This window comes from Chiloscyllium plagiosum, unplaced genomic scaffold, assembly GCF_037043375.1.
Source record: "Chiloscyllium plagiosum isolate Xiang-an unplaced genomic scaffold, Cpla_swu_hap1 HiC_scaffold_1, whole genome shotgun sequence".
Taxonomy (NCBI): Eukaryota; Metazoa; Chordata; class Chondrichthyes; order Orectolobiformes; family Hemiscylliidae; genus Chiloscyllium; species Chiloscyllium plagiosum.
This window is the reverse complement of record NW_028270139.1, coordinates 115,262,723-115,272,754: the sequence shown is the minus strand read 5'-3', so window position 1 is coordinate 115,272,754 and position 10,032 is coordinate 115,262,723. Positions and strand designations below refer to the sequence as shown.

Genomic DNA, 10,032 nt, shown 5'->3' with positions numbered 1-10,032 from the left:
GGCTTGATACCCAATGACTTTCTGTACAATAATCTGGCCACTGAACATTTATATTTTCACTGCAAAGACACCTGTAAGTCAGATATAAAGATGGTTGACATTAATAATAACAAACGTGGTGAGATTTGTGACTTCTGGTGCCTGGCTATGTGAAGAGACATTGGAAAAGGGAAGCATGAACAGAAATCTCAGCTGACCAAGAAGAGGGCGTAGATTAAACAAAGTCCAGTAAATCCTTTCGTCTCACCGCCTACTATCTAACTTTGCAATATGTGTGGCAGAGTCTGTCAGGCTGGGGTAAAATGTAAAGTTACTATACTCTTACCAGATCATAGGGCTGCTCTCACATTAGAAAGAGAGAGAGATGATTGATGTTTAATCTGATGATCACCAGACCTCAGGCAGGGGGAGAGGGTGAGAAGGAGAGTCATTCACGATAACCTCACTGTTGGTGTAACTCACACCACAAATCAGCCATTCAGTCAACTAAGTTAACTGACACTTCACAGTCAGTTAGCTTGGATGCTGGATTGTATTGTACAGTGATGCTACCAGTGTGGGGTCAATTCCTGCACTGGTCCCACCTTCTCAACTTTTCTCCTCACCTGATGCATGGTAACTTGCAAGTTTAACCACCACCAATTATCTCTAAATAATGAGAGAGCAGCCATGCTGGAGTGGAGCTGAGCCATTTCTATGTTTTAAGCTTAACATAAAGTTGTCCATTGCAGCACAAACTGATACCTCAAGCAACAAAAAGCTGCAAACAAGAATTTGATGAATAACAAACCTTAAGCAGTAGACGAGAGTAATTTTGCTGCAGTCAATTTCATATAACACCATTTTCAACAGAAGGAATAGCAAGGAAACACAGTGCAAGATAACTTCTTGCACACTTATTAAAAAGCTAACAAATTGTTTAACATTTTGTTATTTAAGCAGTGATGTATTCAAAATAGTAAGGTAATGGCATAACAATAATTGAGAAAAATCCTTTGCAGATCAGGCCCTAGAGGTCCTTGTTAATTTGGTAATGTTGCTAACCTCACTAGAAAATAAATGAATAGCATGTTGAATGCCTGGTGATTATCACAAATGAACATCTGTATCTATCCTGCAATGTAAACTATTATTGAGCAGGAAATCAAAAGTATATGGCTTGAGCGCACACAGTACCTTCTGTATAAATTGGGGATTGCTCTACTGGCATATGCCTATATGCTACTGCATGATAAGGTAACAATTCCCACTGTTGCAGCTACCAAGCTCACCTTTTACAATAGCATTCAACTTACAGAAGATCCAAATCTAGACAAATAAAAAGAAACAAGAATTTTTTTAAAAAAATCAAGATTGAAAGCCCTGTGTAATTGTAATTAATCCTTTAGGGCTTGTTTGCTCTCTGTCTTATCCTCTCCCAACTTTAACTTCTGTTCCACATTGCTATTGACAATGGGAGCAGGATTTTGTAGTGGGGCTAGAACTCTGGGATCATTTCCAGGTCCCAATACTACATGGTATTGGGGGAAAATGGGCAAGATTGGAACTCAATAAAAAATCTGGAATTAAGAAGTTTGGCTAATAGTGGCCATGGAACCACTGTCAATTGTTGTGAAAAACCATCTGATTCTTAATAGACCTCAGGGAAAGAAATCTGCCATCCATACTTAGCTTGGCCGACATTTGACTCCTGACCCACTTCAATGTGCTTGACTCTTATCTGACATCTGTAATGGGTTAGTAAGCCACTCAGTTGTTTCAAGCTACTACAAATTTTTCAGCAACATACAAACTGGAACAGATCACTCCCACTTCGATAGATCTAAATATATACAAGTAAGAATTATTTCAAAATGCATAACAAAACTAATTTGCAACTTATTTCCTGACACTGCCCATTGCAGAGACTCAGGTCCACAGAAATTATCTCAAATCTCAACTCTTCAGGGTTATATGTAACTGACTGCAGACAGTTTTCTTGCTGTGAACTGTGAAGATATTTCAATGAGCTCTTTCTAAGTCTGCCAAATGTGAATTTTCAACAAATCTGGGAGCCTCAACTTTCTCAGTTCAAATTACTGACAGATTTTTAATCAAACTCTCCTTGCTTGGAAATTTCACAAACTAAACCATTCTAGTAAGCTATCCTATCCCTTGAATGACCCTGAATCCTTTATCTCAGAAAAAGAACAGAAAAACAAAACTTGCTTCAAAACTGACTTCTAATGTTTTCTGAAATGAAGAATCTTCCTTCTGAACTTAATTTTTTAAAAAAGTTACTCAGCCTAAATTCTTCTTAACTGAAAACAAAGATAATAGCCTGACATGATTATCTGTCATAAACCCAACAGTATAAGCATCTTTCCATTCACACCACAGGGTTTACAATCACTTGTTCTCTGACACACATTGATTTTAAATATATTCATATCATTTTTCAAATGGTGATCTTAAAGTAGATGTACATTTCTTCTGTGAAGTTTTCTTTTCCTTCCTTTTCTATCTTTTCTGAATACCTTATACCCAGGAATATTTAACACTCAGCACTTCCTTGAGCCAAATCTCAGTTATTGCTGCAACATCAAGATTCCACAAGTCAATCTACACCTGTAACTCACTGTACTCCGTGCAGTCACATATATGCACAGTAATCGTGACTTAGGCTTCATATTTTTCCTTACTTTAACTTCACCTACCAACTTGCTATTATCAATGTTAGTGCCAGAACTAACTCTAAATATTTTGTGAACCCTGATCTTCTCCTTTACTGTTTTCCCTTGGTTCTGACACCCTTGCCAAGTTATTTCAAAATCTTCTCAATAGTATTAATGAAACACTCTGCAAGGAACTCAGTCCCAGCTCTATTCAATTGCAACCCATCTGGCTTGGATAGATGCAACCTTCCCCAGAGCCTGGTTCATGTGTCCCAGGAATCTGAAGCACTCCCTCTTTTCAGCCATGCATTCATCTGCCTCATCCTCCTATTCCTGTATTCTCTTTCATGTGGCACTGTGAGTAATCTGTGGATTACAACATTTTAGGTCCCTCTTGCTATGTCGCTACCTTATATCTGATTGCAGGACCACATTTCCCCTTACCTAACTCATGCCTATTCTTGATCTGAAAGTCTATTGTTGGCCACAACCGGTAGCAGTTTGAGTCAGAACCACTTTATTGAAGCACAGATATCTCACGTCATTTGTTGCTATAGTTCCAATAAGAGAATTGCTCCTTGAATATCCTGGGCAGATAACACTTCCCAATGTGCAGTCTTCTCCACCCTTCCCTGTTCCAGAACTTTGTGATGCTCTCTACCACTTCTGTTCATTCCCAAAGGCATGTCGTATTTCAGGAGAAATTCCTATTGTGCCCCATGTCTTGGAAAGTTTGTTGTGCAGAAGCTATTCCTCCATACAACACAAATATCTGCAGACCTTTGCAACAATAGAAAAGGCCAAACATTTATTGATTCTAAGCAGAAACTAAAATAAATCTACCAGCAACTAACCTGTAAGCGATTGATTACATATTAATGTTAAATAACATAGGTGGTCATCCCTCTTGTTACTGAATGAATGTTCAACTGTGGGAGGTTATGAGAGAGCACTTAAGGAGGTTGAAGAGGATATTGATAGATTGAGTGAGTGGGCAAAAATCTGGCAGATGAAAGATAGTGTGTGAAAATGTGAAGTTGTTCATTTTAGAAGGAAGAATGATGAAGCTGAGTATTAATAAAATAGACAGCCATTGCAAAAATCCAAGGTGCAGAGGGATTTAGGTATTCAAATGCATGAGTCATGAAAGGTTAGAATGCAGGTACCGTACATAATTAAGAAGGCTAATGAGATGCTGTCCTTTATTATGAGATGAATTGAACATGTAAGTAGGGATGTTTTGCTTCAATTATGTAAAGCATTGGTAAGATTACATCTTGAATATTATGTGCTGTTTTAGTCTCTTTGTTTAAGGAAAGGTGATCTGCGTTGGAGATGGTTCAATTATTAGATTAATACCTGGAATGAGCGAATTGGCTTATGATGATGGGTTGGATAGACTGGGCTTGTTTCCCCACGTGTTTTGAAGAGTGAGGGACAGTTTGATTAAATTACCCCAACAAAATGAACATGGAAAGGATACTTTTTTGTAGACAAGTCCAGAACTGGGGGTAGCATTATTTTAAAGTAGTGGGTCGATTTTTAGGAAAGAAATGAGGATATTTTTACTTTCTCTGAGTGGGTTATGCAACTTTAGAACTCTCTGCCTCAGAAGACAGTGAAAGGGCAGACATTGAAGATTGTTAAGACAGAGAAGGATAGATTCTTGTTCGGCAGGGAAACTCGGGAAGAGACAAGAATGTAAAATTCAAAACACAAATAGATCAGCCACAATGTTACTCCATGACAGAGCACACACTAACGTTCTACTTTTGTGTGTTCACATGTTTGTGAAGGGAAATCTTTAGAAACAGAAATCTGTGGAAAAGGTGTTTAAAGAGTCCATGTTCAGAGCTTAGTGAACTGCGTTAGCAATTTATTTTTCATGGTTTCATGAAAAGACACCAACTGAGTGAATGCAGAAGTTTGACTGAAAGAAACCAAATCCACCACACCAACAGAAGACAGAACTGATATTACTGATATTTTAATGAGCTCTAGTTCTTCCGAGGTTTAAAATGGTTTGTATTTATTCCTTTTGTGTGCAATTATCATTGGACTGTTAACCTAGAGACCTTGGTAATACTCTGGGGACCTGGGTTCAAATCCGGCAAATGGTGGAATTTGAATTCAATAAATATCTGGAATTAAAGCCCAATGATGACCATGAATCCATTGCCAATCGTCAAAAAAAAAACACCTGGTTCATAATGTCTTGAGGGAAGGAAACCACCATTCATACCTGGTCTGGCCTACATATGACTCCAGACCCACAGCAATGCAGCTTACTCCTGACTGCCCTCTGGGATGGGCAATAAATGCTGGCCTAGCCTGTGATGCTCTCAACCTGTGAATGAATAAAAAAAGCTTCAACATGCTTTTGTTAAAAGTATATTGGCAGCTTCTTATGAATATGTTCAGTAACAGACCACCATGGTAACTACATTGTAAAAACAACAAACTAGTCTTCAGTCTGGAATCTGGATCAGTGGTGCTGGAAGAGCACAGCAATTCAGGCAGCATCCGAGGAGCTTCGAAATCGACGTTTCGGGCAAAAGCCCTTACCTTCAGTCTGGAATCTGCCTGGAGTGACACAGTGCCTAAATGGTTAGCCTTGCTGCCACTTAGCACTAGGGACCTGGGTTTGATTCCAGGCTTGTGAGACCCGCGGTGTGGAGTTTACCTGTTTTCCCCATGTTTATTTTGGTTTTCTCCAGATACCCTAGTTTCTTCTCACAGTCCAAAAATTAGGTTTGGTGGATTGGCCATGTTAAATTGCCCCATAATGTGCAGTCTAGGTGGATTAGCCATGGTAAATGTGGGGTTAAGGGGATAAGGTCGGGGAATAGGTTTGAGTGGGAGGCAGTTTGATGAGCCGATACAGACTCGAAGGGCCAATTGGATTCATTCTGCTCTCTGAGAATTCTGTGACTTGTCCAGTATTGCTATTAACTGGACAGTGCACTTAGCACATTTCTGATGGCCACTGTCAAAATTGTCATCCATTAGCCACTCGTTGGTTTGCTATGGTGTCTCAAATGCAGCTGAGTGAAGGCATCAGGATATCACATACTAACCTAAGTGATCACATGGCAGCTGGACAGTAAGGACCTGGAATCCCTTTTGCTCTGGACAGATGATAGAACTGACACACAGTGCCTGTAATGTACTATGTGTCCACTCAGTAACATTCTGCACAATGGAGAAACCTGCAATCTTAGTGAAGCCTGATTGTGCTCTATCGACCTGCTTGACAGTGACAAAAAAAATGAAATTGAATGCTGTCTTTGAAAACCAAAGGTCAGTGAACTCTCTTTGATAACTGTGGATGGAAACTGTAAGATTTTGAAATTATCCAAACATTTGTTATACATCCCTTATTCTTGCAACTGCTGAAAATCTGAAGTAAAGAAATGCTGGAAATACATGATACAGGCAGAAATGTAGTGAATAGGTTATATTTTATTATTATAGCACTTGGATGGAGAGAACGGTCACAGACTTGAGGGGGTGTTAAGTTCAAAGTTTGTGAGAAGATTTGTAGCTCGGGTGCTCGTTGTTGTGGTTCTGTTCGCCGAGCTGGGAATTTGTGTTGCAGACGTTTCATCCCCTGTCTAGGTGACATCCTTGGTGCTTGGGAGCCTGCTGTGAAGCACTTCTGTGATGTTTCCTCCGGCATTTATGGTGGTTTGTCTCTGCCGCTTCCAGTTGTCAGTTCCAGCTGTCCACTGCAGTGGCCGGTATATTGGGTCCAGGTTGATGTGTTTGTTGATAGAATCTGTGGATGAGTGCCATGCCTCTTGGAATTCCCTGGCTGTTCTCTGTATGGCTTGTCCTATAATAGTAGTGTTGTCCCAGTTGAACTCATGTTGCTTGTCATCCGCGTGTGTGGCTACTAAGGATAGCTGGTCGTGTTGTTTCGTGGCTAGTTGGTGTTCATGGATACGGATCATTAGCTGTCTTCCTGTTTGTCCTATGTAGTGTTTTGTGCAGCCCTTGCATGGGATTTTTCATACTATGTTGGTTTTGCTCATGCTGGGTATCGGGTCCTTTGTCCTGGTGAGTTGTTGTCTGTGAGTGGCTGTTGGTTTGTGTGCTGTCATGAGTCCTAGTGGTCATAGTAGACTGGCTGTCAGTTCAGAAATGTTCTTGATGTATGGTAATGTGGCTAGTCCTTTGGGTTGTGGCATTCTGTTGTCTTTCCCTTAGGCATCTGTTGATGAAATTGCGGAGGTATCCGTTTTTAGCGAATACATTGTAGAGGTGTTCTTCTTCCTCTTTTTGCAGTTCTGGTGTACTGCAGTGTCTTGATGCAACTTCTTTTGTGTGTGTTGGGGTGGTTGCTTTCGTAGTTCAGGACTTGGTCTGTGTGTGTGGCTTTCCTGTATACCTTTGTGGTGAAATCTCCATTCGGTTTTCTCTGTACCATCACGTCTAGGAATGGGAGTTGGTTGTCCTTTTCTTCCTCTCTAGTGAATCGGATTCCTAATGAGTCTGGCACTGATGATCCGGTGTGTTTTCTCTATTTCTGTGTTTTTAATTATTACAAAGGTGTCATCTACATATCTGACCCAGAGTTTGAGTTGAATTTGCAGTAAGACTGTTTATTCTAATCTTTGCATTACAGCTTCTGCTGAGTCCAGAGATGGGTCAACCCATGGGTGTGCTGTTGATTTGTTCATATATTTGGTTGTTGAATGTGAAGTGTGTTGTGAGGCACAGGTCCAGTAGTTTGAGTATGCAGTCTTTGTTGATAGGTTCACCGTCTTGTTGTCTGTTCTGTATGTTCAGCAGGCTGGCTATTGTTTCTCTGGCTAGGGCTTTGTTGATAGAGGTGAACAGTGCCGTTACGTCGAATGAGACCATTGTTTCTTCCTTGTGTATATGTATATTCCTGATAATGTCCAAGAATTGCTGTGTTGACTGTATAGTGTGTCTGGATCCGCTGATCAAGTATTTCAGTTTCTGTTGTAATACTTTAGCCAGTTTGTGTGATGGGTCTGAGTGGGATGCGATACGATGGGTCTGAGTGGGATGTCTGGTTTGTGCACTTTAAGTAGTCCATAGAATCTGGGGGTGGTGTTGCTTTCAGGTTTCATTCTCTGTCGGTCAACTCTGGTTATCTGTCCGTTATTTTGCAGGGTCCTCAGTGTGTTGTTTATCCTATTAGTGAGCTGTGGGGTGGGGTCAAACTCTCTCTTTTGGTAGGTGTTGGTATCTGCCAGTAGTTGTTGCGCTTTCTGGATGTATTCTGCTTTGTCCAGGATGACCGTCATTCTGCCTTTATCTGCTGGTAGTATAATTATGTTCTTATCATTTCTTAGTGTTTTTAGTGCTTCCCTCTCCTTGGTGTTGAGGTTGTGTGTTTGTCTTTTTCTTGTTATCAGAGGTACGATACTTTGTCTCACTGTTTGTTGTATCTCTTCTGTCAGTCCATTGTTTCTGAGTGTGCATTCTAGTGCTGTTAGGAAGTCTGTTGTCTTAGCGTCCCTGTGGTTATAGTTGAGACCCTTGGCCAGTATTGTTCCTTCCATGTCTGTGAGCTGTCTATGGGAGAGGTTTCTAACCCAGGTATGTGTTGTGGTGTCCTCTCTGTTGTGTGTTAGTTTGGCCATTTTTTCTTTTAGTGCCGTTTTTTTGCAGTGTGTGGTCCTGTTCTGTCCTATGGTGACAGACTGTTCTATGGTCCGGGTCCATTCCTGATTGGTGGTTTTTGAAATTAACGATTTTTGGCGCGCAATTTCTTGTCTGTATTTGTGTAGTCTGTTGTGTGAGTCTGTAATCATTACCTGGATCATCCTGAATCCGTTCTGTCTGGCTGTGTCTCTGGCTTGTGGGTTGTTGACCGGTGGTCTGTATCTGACACATGGTGGAAGGATTCGATTCTTTCGGCATTCGTGCAGGAACCGGAGTTGTTCGTATGTGGCGCTTAGGCGGTTGGCACAGGATTCCCATTTCCTGGCTTGTCTTAGCGTCTCTCGCCTGTAGGTGTTGAAAGTTTGTGAGAAGATTTATAGCTTGGGTGCTCTTTGTGATTCTGTTCGTTGAGCTGGGAATTTGTGTTGCAGACGTTTCGTCTTCTGACTAGGTAACATCCTCAGTGCTTGGGAGCCTCCTGTGAAGAGGGTGTTAAGTACTCCAGTCAACAGTAGGAGCCAATGATGGCAATGCACCATCTTTCCTGCTTGTGGCTCCAAGCAGACTTACTCACCAAGCTTTCCTCTACCTCTTCCAAATTGTGGGCAGACAGAAAGTGGCCCTTAAGGGACCAATAATTTGTGAGGCTCATTTGTGGTGAGGGTGGGCAGATTGTCCAAGGCTCTGCTTGCACCACCCCATCTCTCTCAGTAAAATGTCTGATAGATAAATACAGTTGGGAAGGCAGTGGAAAGGTGATGTGGTGATGTTATCAGCACCTTGCTTACAAATTCCCTGGGTGGGAACTATAACATAATGACCAAGGGATTTGGAACCAAGACAAGTAAATGGAATTAATGTACTGGCAATCATAGAACATTGAACAATACAGCGCAAACAGGCCTTCGGCCCTCGATGTTGTGCCGACCTGTGAACTAATCTCAGCTTGTCTCCCTACACTATCCCATCATCATCCATGTGCTCATCCAAGGATTGTTTAAATCTCCCTAATGTGACTGAGTTAACTACATTGGCAGGCAGGGAATTTCACACCCTTACCACTCTCTGAGTAAAGAACCTGATTCTGGCATCTGTCTTAAATTTATCACCCCTCAATTTGTAGTTATACCCCCTCATACAAGCTGACTGACATCATCATGCTAGGAAAAAGACTTTCACTGTCTACCCTATCTAGTCCTCTGATCATCTTGTATGTCTCTATCAAATCCCCTCTTAGTCTTCTTCTTTCCAATGAGAACAGACCCAAGTCTCTCATCCTTTCCTCATAAGACCTTCCCTCCAGACCAGGCAACATCCTGGTAAATGTTCTCTGCATCTTTTCCAATGTTTCCACATCCTTCCTGTAATGGGGGGACCAGAACTGTACACAATATTCCAAGTGAGGCCACACGAACATCTTGTATAGTTCCCGCATGACATTACAGCTCCGGAACGCAATCCCTCTACCAATAAAACCTAACATGCTGTATGCCTTCTTAACAGCACTATCAACCTGGGTGGCAACTTTCAGGGATCTATATACATGGACTCCAAGATCCCTCTGCACCTTTCCCTGGACCCAGTATTCTGCCTTCCTGTTATTCATCCTGAAGTGAATCACCTCACATTTAGCTGCATTGAAATCCATTTGCCCCGTCTCAGCCCAATTAGATTAGATTTTAGATTACATTACAGTGTGGAAACAGGCCCTTCGGCCCAACAAGTCCACACCGACCCACCG

At 41.4% G+C, this 10,032-nt stretch overlaps 1 pseudogene; it reads right to left on the bottom strand.

The window, feature by feature from the left end:
- Positions 1 to 1,221: 1,221 nt before the first annotated feature.
- Positions 1,222 to 8,269, bottom strand: LOC148152194 (uncharacterized; annotated as a pseudogene).
- Positions 8,270 to 10,032: the final 1,763 nt, after the last annotated feature.